Source organism: Pseudophryne corroboree, chromosome 5 (assembly GCF_028390025.1).
Source record: "Pseudophryne corroboree isolate aPseCor3 chromosome 5, aPseCor3.hap2, whole genome shotgun sequence".
Taxonomy (NCBI): domain Eukaryota; kingdom Metazoa; phylum Chordata; class Amphibia; order Anura; family Myobatrachidae; genus Pseudophryne; species Pseudophryne corroboree.
Genome location: NC_086448.1, coordinates 559,259,617 through 559,275,986, shown reverse-complemented (window position 1 = coordinate 559,275,986; position 16,370 = coordinate 559,259,617). Strand labels below are relative to the sequence as shown.

General features: G+C 39.8%; 1 protein-coding gene across 1 annotated transcript in view; it reads right to left on the bottom strand.

Annotated features, from left to right (window-relative positions):
• The window catches only part of NRSN1 (neurensin 1), a 60,732-nt gene extending 46,217 nt beyond the window's left edge, over positions 1 to 14,515 (bottom strand). Inside the window, exon 1 of the mRNA XM_063923247.1 lies at positions 14,371 to 14,515. The gene's annotated coding sequence lies outside the window, so the exon portion shown is untranslated. The remainder of the gene's footprint in view (positions 1 to 14,370) is intronic.
• Positions 14,516 to 16,370: the final 1,855 nt, after the last annotated feature.

The following is a 16,370-nucleotide window of genomic DNA, read 5'->3' as shown; positions in this document are numbered from 1 at the left end:
TGGAGGCGGCGCTGGGAGATGAGCTCATCTCCGCGCCGCCACTCCCTATCTAGTGAACGGGTCCCGGGTCGCATTGACGCGGGAGCCCGTTTACGCAGCCACTGACCCGGTATTCAACCCAGGTATAACACTGCTTTATTCCCGGGTTGAATTGCCGGGTCAGGTGACCCGCGATTTTGGCAGTGCCCCTTTCACAGCGCACGCCGACCCATGTCGACCCGGCAATATGCCTGGTCGATACCGGGTTATTTGTGCAGTGTGAAAGGGGTATTATTGTACTTAGTTTCAGCTTGCATGCCCCTTCATCATCTGTTACACCTTTCAAAATGAGTCTACTAAATGAGCACATATCTATATGGGGATAGATGCATAGAATTTGTTTTGTGCGCATGCACAGTACACAAAATGTGCATATATGCTCAACTGTACATCAGCCTCAGAGTGTAAGAATTAGAAAACTCAGTATGTTATTGAACATTTACACACAGCTGGTAGATCTAATAGTGCAAAGTGCACATATATGCTGTAAACTATAGCCACAACTCATTTAGAAAATGAGACTCAGTCACACACAAATATACAACTGTTACATATCAAATTAATCAGCACAATCTCTGTTGCGTTGAGTCTAAGATGCATTTTCGGCAAAGAGACGCCCGATGCTAGCAGAGTCTCACAGGACCTGGCATGCCAAGAGTGGCTGTTTGGCGCGACTTCTGCAAAAATGTATGAGGACACATCTGTATATCGCCAAATGTCATACTAATAAAACTTTTTAGCCAGCAGCCAATTAACCTACCAGTATGTGTTTTGGACGCTACATGGAGGAAATCCAGCCATCCACAGGGAAAACATACAAACTCACACATATAGGGCCCTTGTCTGGAACTGAACTTATGAACCCAGTGCAGTGAGGTAGCAAGGATAACCACTGTGCCACCATGTTACTATGTCTTGCTTGTTGACGTTTGTGACCTCTCCTTTAATGTATTCTGGGGCAGATATCCAGGGGGCATGTGACCTCTCCTTTAATGTATTCTGGGGCAGATATCCAGGGGGCAATTACAACTGGTGTCATGGTGTGGTTTGCATAACAATGGACCTACCTCATGACTATGATGTATCATGACTTACAGTATCATGAAAACATACTACTTTAGTGAAGTTGTCAGGATTTGGGACGGTGGCCAGCCCTCTCATTAGTCTAGAAGTATGTAACAAGTTCGCTAATAGAGAGAGGAGTATACAGTATTATATACAATATTTGATGTTTCATCAGTCTGTCAGTGTACTATGGAATTCAATGTGCCATTGTTATGACCACCAGAGGTCATACCTTGGATATACTGCATATCTGCCAATAAGGTTACCCCAGAAAGGGGTTCCTAAACTTCATAAGGATTCATGTAGAGTTGGACACATTTCCACTTCAAATTTATATAGGCAAATATGTTCTTCCTTTTTAAAAATCAATGGGAGTGTTTTAAATGGAAGTACAGGTTGAGTATCCCTTATCCAAAATGCTTGGGACCAGAGGTATTTTGGATATGGGATTTTTCCGTATTTTGGAATAATTGCATACCATAATGAGATATTATGGTGATGGGACCTAAGTCTAAGCACAGAATGCATTTATGTTACATATACACCTTATACACACAGCCTGAAGGTCATTTTAGCCAATATTTTTTATAACTTTGTGCATTAAACAAAGTGTGTCTACATTCACACAATTCATTTATGTTTCATATACACCTTATACACACAGCCTAAAGGTCATTTAATACAATATTTTTAATAACTTTGTGTATTAAACAAAGTTTGTGTACATTGAGCCATCAAAAAACAAAAGTTTCACTATCTCACTCTCACTCAAAAAAGTCCGTATTTCGGAATATTCCGTATTTCGGAATATTTGGATATGGGATACTCAACCTGTATTAATTAGGAAATGCAATTTAAATGCTGCAATTTTAATATAATCATAGCAGCTAAACTAATGATTTAAACACTATCAGCTAGAGGGATCATCAACATCCTCATCATAGTATAGAGTTGAACAAGCCCTCTAACACCCACAAGAGTTACAATTCCTAATAAATGCATCTACATCCATGTCTGCTACATTGAATATACCCTTGCTTTATGTGGATTATGATTGTTCACTACAGAATAGGAGTCATAAATCATAAGGGTACTGTGCAATAATTTGGATATAGACCTTTGTTTTAGTATACATGCTAGAATAGTGTAAGTCAGCAACAGTAATCCAATAAAACAGTAGCTCCCAGAAAAGAAAGAAACATCAAGGGATGAAAGGCCAGCACTTACAGTATATTAGTGTTGTCATGTTTGTGCAAAGATAGGGAACTCCATCAAAGTGGAGAAGGCATATTATTTTGAGAATAATAATATGGAAAAAATGTTTTTGCAGGGATGTAATAAATAGGTGCCTTTAGAAAAATCAGGAAGACTAGTATAATAAGAGATTTATATCCCCCATTCTTGACCTTTGGAATAACCTCCTGTTAGAGTGGGATGCAACTGATGCCCAAAACCATTAACGCAAACGGAAAAATATATTGTTTAATTGGGCGTCCCTAATGCAGCACAATTTCACAAATTCAGGCCTGACATCACAAAACAAGACATAATGCACCATATGGCCATAAACTATATATATATATATATATATATATACATAGTTCCAAAGAGAATAGATCAGTGCGCTCCTCCTAGTCCAATATTTCTATGTTCCAATATGGGGTCCACAAGGTAAAGCAAAAAACAAGATGGGCTTTGTAGTCCCACTTTCACACACTTCACTTCTTTGGGTGGCTGCTCAGTTCCTCAAAGTGCTACAAGGTATATAGCCAAGAAATGTGTGAACAAGAGAGAGGAACAAGCGCCTATGGTGTAGTATTTATTTCCAGGTTGTATGAACAACCCACCAATAATAAAATTGCGTACCAGATAGTGGCTTGTCCTATAGCGTATCAATCCACTGCTTCAAACTCAATATCAGTATCTTGAAGCCAGGGAAATAGAAATAATCGCCATATAGTGTAATAATTTGGTCAACAGGCTTAGGACTATTATCACATTAATGGCATGCGTACCAAATAAATGATAGAAATGTGCATATAAATTAATACTTTTCGTCCTCCTGTGTCAGGGTATTTATGGGATCTAACCAAAAATATTTGCAGTCTTGAGTGGGTATGCAGATACTGCTCGCAATTCCAAGATAGTGAAAAATGTATTAACATATACAAAATTTAAAAAAAAAGGACACAAAACAAAACAAACAAGTTAGCTTAGCTTAGTTGATATCACGGATCAAAGCTAGCTGCTAGGAAAGGTCCAATGATCTCTACGCATTTCGCCCTCTTGGGCTTCCTCAGGAGAATAAAGCTCATTATACTGGGGCCTCTCTTTATACCCCTATTAAATGAGAATGACATATGCAAATCACTTCCGGTCTGCGTCACCTGCAGAACCGGAAGTGCACAGTAACAGAAAGAACCAATAGTAAAACCTCATTCTAGCCGCCGGGAGCATCCGACGGAATGCATCACCGGAAGTAACGCTATGTACCTGCATTGCCCGCATCATCAGTGACGTCCAGGAAGCATTCTGCATTACCGCGTCATTATCGGAAGTGACGTTCAGAAACTGTCACTGCCGGATATTCGTCATCGCCATAGGAGATGCAGCCTTCCAGGAGGCTACGAGTGTACAACCACCCACAGAGGTGGGCTTCAATAAACTACATACAGCATGCAGGATTGACATTGCAAAAATTTTTGTTGCTTCCATATAAGCAAAAAATGTATAACTATATATTATGAGTACACTTATAATATTAAAATACATATGTACATATTAATGTTCTTTACAGATCCGGAACCAGATATTTCATAATCTACAGATTTTACATAACATAATATTTCATATAAAAATTAATGTATATAAAATATAAAATTTTAAATTCCAAAGGGACGTCTTGTCAGGATATGCCCAAATGCAAATCTCCCTATCCATATCTAGTATCTAAGGGAGGGAATCCAAAAGTAATCTAGATGGGGTAGAATATTTTATCAATTATTGAATATTATAAAAAGGAATAGAAATTATTAAAAACAATGATCCTTTTGGGGAATTCATAAAAAGGGAGCGATGTCATACCCCTCATTATGACCCTGAGGAACCATAGTATTTAGTGTAAAAATCCATTACATTTCACGTTGTGATAATTTCCTCATTAGGTCACCGCCTCTTGAACCCAATTGAACATGTTCAATTGCTCTAAAAGTTAGGGTATCGACACTCGAATCATGGACCAGGGCGAAATGTCTTGACAGTGGGTGGCTTTTAATCTTGTTCTTCACATTCCTCACATGTTCTTGTATGCGTAACTTCAACTGTCCTTTTGTCTTACCAATGTATTTTAAATTGCATCCACATTCGATCATATAAATTACTGACGTAGTGTTACAATTTATAAAATCTTTCATTTTGAATTCCTTAGTGATATCATTGTTAGAGAAAGACCTTCTGTTTGGACGAACAAATATGCACATATTACAGTGACGACACTTGTATATTCCAACGTATAAGGGTAAACTTGTTGTTCTTCCCTTGGTGTCTTTAATCATACTGAGAGCCAAGATTTCCTTGAGATTTTGAGACTTGCGAAAGATCATTTCAGGACACTCCGGAAGCATTTCATTTAAAACAGGGTCCATCTTAAGTATATGCCAATGTTTGGAGAAGGCTTTCTTAATCCTACGTTCTTCACATTTATATTGAGTAACAAACGGTAATTCCTTTACTTAATAGGGAAATATGGGGTTGTGTTAAACTGTGGGAAGAAAGATTAAAAATACCTTTGTCCTTAGGGGTTTCCTTCTTCCTCCTCATTTTACCCTTCTTGTAGCCTTCGTTTTAAAGGTGATGCAAGGTTGACACCTTTCCTTATCCTTTCTTGTTGCTCCCTTGAAGATATATGCAGAAAGATTTAGAGAAAGGGGTTATCCGGAACACATTATTAAAGACGCTGTGGATCTGAGTGAAAGGCTAGAAAGGGAGGAGCTTCTCGGACCAGGAAAAAAGGAATGTGATAATAAGATGGTGGCACCGTTTGTTACTCAATATAATTGTGAAGAACGTAGGATTAAGAAAGCCTTCTTGGCATATACTTAAGATGGACCCTGTTTTAAATGAAATACTTCTGGAGCATCCTGAAATGATCTTTCGCAAGTCTCAAAATCTCAAGGAAATCTTGGCTCCCAGTATGATTAAAGACACCAAGGGAAGAACAACAAGTTTACCCTCATGCGTTGGAATATACAAGTGTGGTCACTGTAATATGTGTAAATTTGTTCATCCAAACAGAATGTCTTTCTCTAACAATGACAACACTAAGGAATTCAAAATTAAAGATTTTATAAATTGTAACGCTACATCAGTAATTTATATGATCAAATGTGGATGCAATTTAAAATACATTGGTAAGACAAAAATACAGTTGAAGTTATGCATACAAGAACATGTGAGGAATGTGAAGAACAAGGTTGAAAGCCACCCACTGTCAAGACATTTTGCCCTGGTCCATGGTTCGAGTGTCGATTCCCTAACTTTTAGAGCAATTGAACATGTTCAATTGGGTCCAAGAGGCGGTGGCCTAATGAGGAAATTATCACAACGTGAAATGTACTGGATTTTTACACTAAATACTATGGTTCCCCAGGGTCATAATAAGGGTTATGACATCGCTCCCTTTTTATGAATTCCCCAAAAGGATCATTGTTTTTAATAATTTCTATTCCTTTTTATAATATTCAATAATTGATAAAATATTCTACCCCATCTAGATTACTTTTGGATTCCCTCCCTTAGATATTAGATATGGATAGGGAGATTTGCAATTGAGCAGACCCTGATAAGATGTCCCTTTGGAATTTTAAATTGTATATTTTATGTTTTATAAACATTAATTTTTATATGAAATTTTATGTTTTGTAAAATCTGTAGATTATGAAATATCTGGTTCCGGATCTGTAAAGAACATTAATATGTACATATATATTTTAATATTATGAGTGTACTCCTAATATATAGTTATTAATTTTTTGTTTATATGGAAGCAAAATGTTTTTTTGCAAGGTCAATCTTGCATATGTAGTTTATTGAAGCCCCGCCTCTGTGGGTGGTTGTGCACTCGTAGCCTCCTGGAAGGCTGCATCTCCTATGGCGAGGATGCATATCCGGCAGTGACAGTTTCTGAACGTTACTTCCAGTAATGACGCGGTAATGCCGAATGCTTCCTGGACGTCACTTCCGATGATGATACGGGCAATGCAGGTACATAGCGTCACTTCCGGTGACGCTTTTTCGCCAGATGCTCCCGGCGGCTAGAATGAGGTTTTACTATTGGTTCTTTCTGTTATTGTGCACTTCCGGTTCCGCTGGTGACGCAGACCTGAAGGGATTTGCATATGTAATTCTCATTTAGTAGGGGTATAAAGAGAGGCCCCAATATAATGAGCTTTATTCTCCTGAGGAAGCCCCAAGAGGGCGAAACGCGTAGAGATCATTGGACCTTTCCTAGCACCAGCTTTGATCCGTGATATCAACTAAGCTAAGCTAACTTGTTTGTTTTGTTTTGTGTCCTTTTTTGGATTTATTTATATGATAATACATTTTTCACTATCTTGGAATTGCGAGCAGTATCTGCATACCCACTCAAGACTGCAAATATTTTTGGTTACATCCCATAAATACCCTGACACAGGAGGACGAAAAGTATTAATTTATATGCACATTTCTATAATTTATTTGGTACGCATGCCATTTATGTGAAAATAGTCCTAAACCTGTTGACCAAATTATTACACTATATGGCGATTATTTCTATTTCCCTGACTTCTAGATACTGATCTTGACTTTGAAGCAGTGGATTGATTTGCTATAGGACAAGCCACTATCTGGTACACAATTTTATTATTGGTGGGTTGATCATACACCATGGAAAGAAATACTACACCATAGGCGCTTGTTCCTCTCTCTTGTTCATATATATATATATATATATATATAAAAATAAATATAAATATATGTATATAAATATATATTTTTTTTAAAGGAAAGGCATTCACCAAGGTCTTTGCAGCATATTCCAAAAAAGATTTATTACTCACATAGTGGAAGCTATTGTGGCGGTCAATGTTTCGGTCACTAACAGTGACCTTCCTCAAAGAGACAACCAGCTCCCCCTTATATACCCCTGGCAATCAGTGTTCATCTAGTCACATCATATATAAACATATCTTGCAGAACCACTGCGGTGGTTCTGCAAGATATGGTTAAATATGACCGTGAGATTAGGAGTCAACTCGGTGAAGTATCAATTTACAAAAAAGTCCCATTTAGCCCCATTATTAGGATTAAAAGAGAAATCGATAAGTTGATTGACTATGTGGGTGCTAATGATTGGATTGACAAAATGTTGGCTACATTTCTTAAGGCAGAATACCCACTGTGCTCAATATTATATACACTGCCGAAGGTGCATAAGTCTTTAATTGATCCCCCAGGTAGGCCCATAATATCGGCCAGGGGATCAGTTTTACAGACTATGGCGCAATTAGTGGACTTCTACCTGCAAGCCTGTGTGAAAAACATTAAGAATTATGTTAGAGACACGGGGGATTTCCTTGATGGTATTAGAACATTGAGGGACTCACCGGATGACTACCTTTTAGCTACAATGGACGTAAGTTCACTCTACACCGTGTTTCCACATCAAAGCAGTATAGATTCTGTGAAACAATCTTTGATTAAGGGTCTCTATACTGGTCCACCCATTGAATTTGTCATAGCTTTACTTGAGAAGGTGTTGGTATTGAACCACTTTGTGTATCAGGATGAATATTATATGCAAGTGTCAGGGACAGCCATGGGTTCGAACCTGGCACCTGCATATGTTAATATTTATATGGACCACTATGAGAAATGTTATTTTATGGCGAACTATGGGCAGGATATTGCTTACTATTGACGCGTCATTGATTATATTTTTATTTTTTGGCGAGCAGGTGCTATAAAGTTTTTTGAGATGGTTGATTCACAGAATGCCCTGGATACCCCTATTCATTTTACAGCCTCCATTGATAAATTACAAATGAATTGTTTGGACGTTACAATTTTTAAAAAGCATGGTAGGTTGGCACATACTCTCTATTGGAAAAGTACAGACTGCAATATGTTGCTACAGGCTAATAGCCATCACCCTGATGAGTTGAAAAATGGTCTACCAGTCTCCCATTTTTTGCGCATTTTATGCAAAAATTCAGACATGGATTTAGCGAGATCAATTACTGGAGGTCAAACAAAGATTCCTGGATAGTGGTTATAAACTAAAGACTGCTAACAAGTGCCTCACCAGGGCAAGAAGACTTTTTGAAAGTGGAAGAAAAAACCCTGTCACAAGCACTGTGAATGACAGGATGGTTGTCAGTGTGAAATGTGACACCAAACTTTGAAGTGTCCAGAAGTCCATTAAGAAACACTGGCAGATTACATACAGATCCGCATTTGAGCTCATTGAACTCTAAACCCATGTTTGGCATCCGGAGAGGTTCAAATTTAAATGACCTACTATACCGTACAAACCCAAGCGTGTCAAAACTAGAAGCAACAGGTTGGTTATCATCCCGAAAGGGGTATTATCATTGCTTGGGCTGTACAACTTGTGCATCAATGATCACCGGACGAACATTCCCACACCCACATAGTGGTGAGAGGATTACTATAAATTGTAGATTAATGTGTCAGATGGACCATGTAATCTATTTCTTACAGTGCCCTTATGGCCTGGTTTATGTGGGGAAGACCATGAGGACTTTTCGTGAGTGAATGTCGCAACATCGCTCGGATATACGATTGGCCTATGTTAAACAGAGTACAGATAAACCAGTAACAGCTCACTTCCTAAAACTGGGACATCAAGTGTCTGCATTGAGGTACATTATGATAGAGTACCTCTTACAAGAAGAGGAGGAGATTGTGGTCTGCCCCTACTGAAGAAGGAATCTAGATGGATTCATAGGTTGGACACGGTGGCTCCCAGCGGGTTAAATGAATACAACCATCTCAATGTTTTTCCTTTAAAAAAATGTTCACAATTTTTTCTCTCAAACTATTCATCTAAGTCAGGCTTTTTCAACCAGTGTGCCGTGGCACACTAGTGTGCCTGACCAGTTGCAAGGTGTGCCGCGGAGCCAGAGCAGCTTCCTGCATCTTCAGAGTGAACTGTTGGCCCGGGCTCTTCTTAGAGCAGTGATTTTCAACCTTTTTTTACTCGCGGCACACCAAACAATATTTTGAAATTGCCAAGGCACACCATCAGTTCCCCACAGAAAAAAACAAAAAACACACATTGGCCCTCACAGTAAAAACAAGAATCCACACATACATTGGCCTACACAGGAAAACAATCACATTGCTCCCAACATAAATCATGTTGCTCCCCACATAAATCATGTTGCTCCCCACATAAATCATGTTGCTCCCTACATAAATCCCATTGCTCCCCACATAAATCAATCACATTGTTCCCCACATAAATCATGACGCTCACACATAAATCAATCACATTTCTTCCCACATAAATCCTATTGCTCCCCACATAAATTATTCACATTGTTCCCCCCATAAATCCATAAATCCAATTGCTCCCCACAGGAGAATTAATATAACAAATATTAGCCCCTACTGGTTAGCTGTCCTCCTCCCTGTCCCTCAGTGGCGGGGGTTGTTCATAGTGGAGTGCTGCGAATACTGAGCAGCGGGCGGGGGGGCAGGTATGGATGTGGGTGGGCAAGGAAAGCTGTGGATGCGGGCGGGAGCTGGAAGATGTGTATACAGGCGGGTGGGCTGGCTGGGTGGTGAGACGCTGCAGCCGTGACCTATGATATCACACTGCCGCATCATCAAGGCATAGGTCACGGCCGGAGCCTGACTGATCCTCTAAGAAGAGCCCGGGCCAACAGTTCACTCTGAAGATGCAGGAAGCTGCTCTGGCTCAGCGGCACACCTTGCAACTGGTCGCGGCACACTAGTGTGCCACGGCACACTGGTTGAAAAAGCCTGTCTTAGAGGATCAGTCATGCTCCGGCCGTGACCTATGCCTTGATGATGCGGCAGTGTGATATCATAGGTTATGGCTGCAGCATCTCACCACCCAGCCAGCCCACCCGCCTGTATACACATCTTCCAGCTCCCGCCCGCATCCACAGCTTTCCTTGCCCATCCACATCCATACCTGCCCCCCGCCCGCTGCTCAGTATTCGCAGCACTCCACTATGAACAACCCCCGCCACTGAGGGACAGGGAGGAGGACAGCTAACCAGTAGGGGCTAATATTTGTTATATTAATTCTCCTGTGGGGAGCAATTGGATTTATGGATTTATGGGGGGAACAATGTGAATAATTTATGTGGGGAGCAATAGGATTTATGTGGGAAGAAATGTGATTGATTTATGTGTGAGCGTCATGATTTATGTGGGGAACAATGTGATTGATTTATGTGGGGAGCAATGGGATTTATGTAGGGAGCAACATGATTTATGTGGGGAGCAACATGATTTATGTGGGGAGCAACATGATTTATGTGGGGAGCAATGTGATTGTTTTCCTGTGTAGGCCAATGTATGTGTGGATTCTTGTTTTTACTGTGAGGGCAAATGTGTGTTTTTTGTTTTTTTTTCTGTGGGGAACTGATGGTGTGCCTTGGCAATTTCAAAATATTGTTTGGTGTGCCGCGAGTAAAAAAGGTTGAAAATCACTGATCTAAGTCCTATTGTGTTTTTTACACATTTGTATATATACTTGTGATTCTTTGACCAGAAGTGATATAGAGGCATTATATTTCTGGGTGCCTCTTTTATGTAATTATATGTGTAGTTTGAGATTTTTATATATGGTTTTCTATATGTGTCTATATGACTTTGTATTGTAAACCAGATCCCACTGATACACCTTGCAATAGGTGGTAATAGCCTACTATCTATCAAATTCATATTCTTTATAGGAAATTACACTGGGCGCCTATTGTAGATATTGTTAATACTGCTAATTATGTAGCTTCCTGGTGCGGTGGAATGCAAACTGGAAGTTGGGAGTAGTGCTGTCATACCATCTTCCTCCCCAATGGAATGCATGCAGCGGGACTTCCGGTAGTGGTGGAACACAGACTGGAAGTTCAGAAGCCGAAAATTCGGGATTTCTGCTAGCTGCAGCAGTTTAAGGCTCCACCATGTATGGATGTTATAGCGGTGCCGCCGCTGACTATGAGGATAGGTTGTGTGTTCATGTAATATGTATACTTTGTCCACATTGTGGTATTGTATCCGATTTTCGGTCGCGCTAGGCAGAAGTGTGCATGGCTAGACGATCACTGATTGCCAGGGGTATATAAGGGGGAGCTGGTTGTCTGGGTAGATATACCTACCTCTCTGTGGGATAGTGTCTTGAGGAAGGTCACTGTCAGTGACCGAAATGTCGACTGCCGTAATGGCTTCTGCTTTGTGGGTAATAAATCTTTTTTGGCATATGATGCAAAGACCCTGGTGAGTGCCGGATTCTATTGGAATGCATTGAAGCTGCACCCCAGGCAGATGGATTAAAACTCTAGAGAGTGCCAACCTACCAAATCTATCTATCTATCTATCTATCTATCTATCTATCTATCTATCTATCTATCTATTTTAATTTCAATATGTCTGCATAGACTACACTGTGCATGATGGGGATTGCTGTACTTGGCCATCAACAAGGTCCCTATTAGCAACCATGATATTGTTAGCAACCTTGCTTTCAGTTTCTCTGTTTAAACTACAGGTGTGTAATAAATGCTCAACTACATCATCGTACATTGATGCTAAAGTTGTGGCAAATAGCCCCTCTAGACGCAACAAGTCCTGGATGACTCGGCTGCGCGGAGCATCTTTCTCACTAAAAATGTGCATCATATTCTCATAAATAAGACAACTGAGAGCTACAAAACTACATTACTAGCTTGCTCTGATCAATTAGATATGCACATATTTTTTATGTATATATGAGTCTGAATATGTGCAAAACGGCTCTGCTGCAAGTGGCCTTGGTTTTTCTTACATCAAGTACTGCTATGCTTCACCTGTGACTTTATCCATGTTTACAAATTCCTGTGCAGTTAAAGTCTCATCCCTAGTACAATGTGAGCAGTCCGCAATGAACTAAAGATGGAAAATTGAAAGAAAAATATGGGACACTACTCATATCAGTGTGTCTCAGTTGTGCCAGGTGTCCTGCACCATATGTCGTATAGATGACAGGTGTATGAGGAAATACTGTATCTGTATTGCTTACTTATTACCTTACACATAAATTAGGATAACAGTTGTTATATTCTATACAGCCTTTGATTTACCATTACAAAGAAAATGAGATTTCCAGTTGAACTAATTATTATTATTATTATTATTATTGTTACTCTTTATTTATATGGTGCCACAAGGGCTCTGCAGTACATAAACAAATGAGCAAAACAAGAAAACAGAGACTTTCAGTACAGAAAATGTAGGACAAATACATGGTATATAAACATTTCTGCATCAGCAGACAAGACACTGAAATAAGCATCAGGGTGGCAGAAACTGATAGTCTAAGAAGGAAAAGCACATGAGGGAAGAGGGCTGTTTTGATATTGTGTCACATACTGTAGAAATACTGTAGAAATACAGTAGTGATGAAGTGCAAATGACAGATAGAGAGATAGAGAAAGAAACAGACAGATGGAGATTGAGAGTGAGTCAAAATCAGACTTTCCAAGAGGAAGTGGTGGGAGGAAAACTAACATTTGTGTCACTCCTCCCCCGGCATCCAGTCACACGACTATCCATATAGGTTTAGTACTAATTCTTCTGCTACTTAGCAACTAGGAACTGTAAGCTGGGCATGCTAATAAGCATCAAAATTAAGCAGTCAAATAAGGTTAGCACAAAAATTAGTACTCCTTACAAAAAAATTACAATTACCAGATCACATTTTCTCTACAATGTTATATGGTTCTGTAAATTCAGGATTTGCCATGCATGTGCAAATCAAACCACACAAATTTGAAATATGCAGTAGCTGACATCAAAAATAATTATTCAAATTGAATTTCCACACAGAACTGCATTGATCTCACAATAATTTTTATTTGGCATACTGCAAGGAAAAGGAATAAGGTGCAATCACAATGTCACTCACAGAGAACTGTTTAGTAAAGGTGTTATGCATTGTGATTAGAACAGTACATGTAATTGTTTGAAAGCAAGTGCTATTTTTTAACAATTAAGTGCAATTCATCTGTATTTTGTTTCCTAGCTCAGTGGATGAATGTGGGGTACACACACACACACACACACACACACACACACACACACACACACACACACACACACCCCTTTCTTTCTCTCTCTCTCTCTCCTATTAACCACATATAAGTATTAACTGAAGTTGAAACACACATCTGGATGAAGTTATACTGTAGAATAAACTACATTTTACAGATTATTTTCTCTGAATTATAGATTTTATTCTACAGAATCAGCATTATCTGTTAAACGTTTATAGAAGCCTCAGGAAAGCCCCAGCTGCTAGTCATATCCAATAAATGCATGAATGTACAGAGCATATACAGTGGCAGCTACTAAGCACATCTGTGAGTGAGTGGGAGGAAATGTCCTTTTCCCTGTGTGTCCTTCACTGGCGTCCTGTTGCTCCACACACAGCGCTCTCCATGGTGCTGAAATCAATTCTAAACCTCAGAACACGTAACTCATGACGCCAATTCTCACCATCTGCTCATCCACAATGTCCTCAGTGTATGAAGCTCACTAAGGACATTCAGCGTAATGAAGCACATGCAACCGTAGTACGGATTCATATTATGCCGTGATGTTAAACATATGATGATTTCCCAAATATGTACATGCTATTTATAAACATGCATTATGTTATTTACCGTTTACCGACACCATAACATTACCGAGTATTTCTACAAATATAAATAATATTATCCATGTTTCAAATTCATGCAATTTTCTGTAGTTATAACATAGGTGGTGTCTTTCTATCGCTCATTTACATAGAATATTTTATAAAGTGAGGGCAGAGCATTTCTCTGGGTCTCGGATTACCCATGCAATGCCTGTGTGCAGTCGGCTGTGTATGCCTTCCCTGATGAGTGTGTAACTGCATATCGGGGCAAGGCATCAGCAAAATACCTAATATGTCAAATATGTCATTCTGTTTGCATTATACAGGCGATTCTTTACCTTTCCCGATTGCCTGCTTTGCCGGCTGTGCTGTGCAGCTAGCTGCAGATCTCTCCTCGTTCCGGTCCCATCCCTCTCTGTCTGATCTTCCCTAGCCTCACACACCACGTATTATCCTCCTTGTGCCTGCGCACTGAGCTGCCAAGGCCGGCTTGTATGATGTAAAGGAGACAACATGCCATCTAAAGGAGGAGTGTCTGCTAGTGCTTGTTGTACGTGAGATGATAACATCTGCAACGTGGTAAAGTAAACTTTAGTAGTCTTATGATTTTAGTTATTTCATTTTTAGTTCAGAATTATTCGTTCACATTGAAATGTTTAACAGTAATACTTAATACATTTGGTGTTGCTATAACAACCGTCCTCTAACCATTTTGAAGGGACAAATAAACTACTGCATATTGTTAATTATTTTGAAAATATCCCCTATTTTATTTATGTATTGGGTGCTATATGAGTGCGACTACAGTGTATCATTAGCATTCATTATCTAGATTTGCTGTTTTTAAAAAAACCCAAACCACTCCTCCTCCTGAGTGGGCAACGCACAGTACCATCAGTAAAGGGCCGGATTAAGAATTGGGGTTACCAGGGGCATTTAAGACAGGGGCCCCGGTGGAAGGGGGGTGTATATTAGATTGTGCATACCTCCCAATATGACCCATTACAGGAGGGACATAATGCTCTCTACCTGGACTTCCCATTTAATATATAATTATTGTCACCTGTGTTGGACTATTTAATTGATAAGAAGGTGTTTCAACACAGGTGATTGCAATCATAAATTACTGTAAGAGGGAAGTCCAGGTAGACAGCATTTTATCCCTTCTGGAAAAGGGCATGTTGGGAGGTATGGATTGTGTATATTAAATTTAAACCAATGGTGTATATTAGTTTTAAACGAATAGTTTACTAATACCTGGGTACTGTTTATAGTGCCACCTAATTGAAAGACAACTATTTTATACAATTTTCTTGTAGTGGAACAAAGACAACTTAACCTTAAAATACACATAGAAAAATAAAATCTATAATTTATCTTGTTACATGCAGGACTAGCAGCAGCCTCTTTACTACTTACACAATGGGACAGGACTCAGGAGAACTATGTGTGTGTGTCTCTCTCTAGACCCTCATTAGATAACACAGGACTCAACCAGGTGAGGGAGGAAGAGAAGATGGGATCACTGTGTCACTAACAGCTCACTCCACCCTCCTATCTGTCCTCTAGTCGGAATGCTCCGTCAGTAGCTGATCAAACATGATATTCCTGTGTCTCTACGAGCACTGCATACTGTCCTGCTAGCATTCTAGCTGCTGTTGCATAAAAGGGAAAGCTAGTGATCTCAGTGTGCACTGGCGTGCGGGCCCCCTGACAAAGGGGGGCCTGGGGTACAGTATGCCCTGCATCCCTCCACTTTACACTGGCTATGCATCAGTATCACCCTAGCCGCAGCCCTGCTGTTTAAACAGCCTTGTCACCATCTAAGCTTGTAAAACTGATACAGGATTTGCAAGGGGATATGTTTATGTTTTATATATGTTTATATAACGTATGTATATATATATATATATATATATATATATACACACACACACACACACACACACACACACACACACACACACACACACACATACATTATCACCTTGCACTTATCACTGTTTCTCTAACGTCCTAGTGGATGCTGGGGACTCCGTCAGGACCATGGGGAATAGCGGCTCCGCAGGAGACAGGGCACAAAAGCAAGCTTTTAGGATCACATGGTGTGTACTGGCTCCTCCCCCTATGACCCTCCTCCAAGCCTCAGTTAGGTTTTTGTGCCCGGCCGAGAAGGGTGCAATCTAGGTGGCTCTCTTAAAGAGTTACTTAGAAAAAGTTTTTAGGTTCTTTATTTTCAGTGAGTCCTGCTGGCAACAGGCTCACTGCATCGAGGGACTTAGGGGAGAGATTTTCAACTCACCTGCGTGCAGGATGGATTGGATTCTTAGGCTACTGG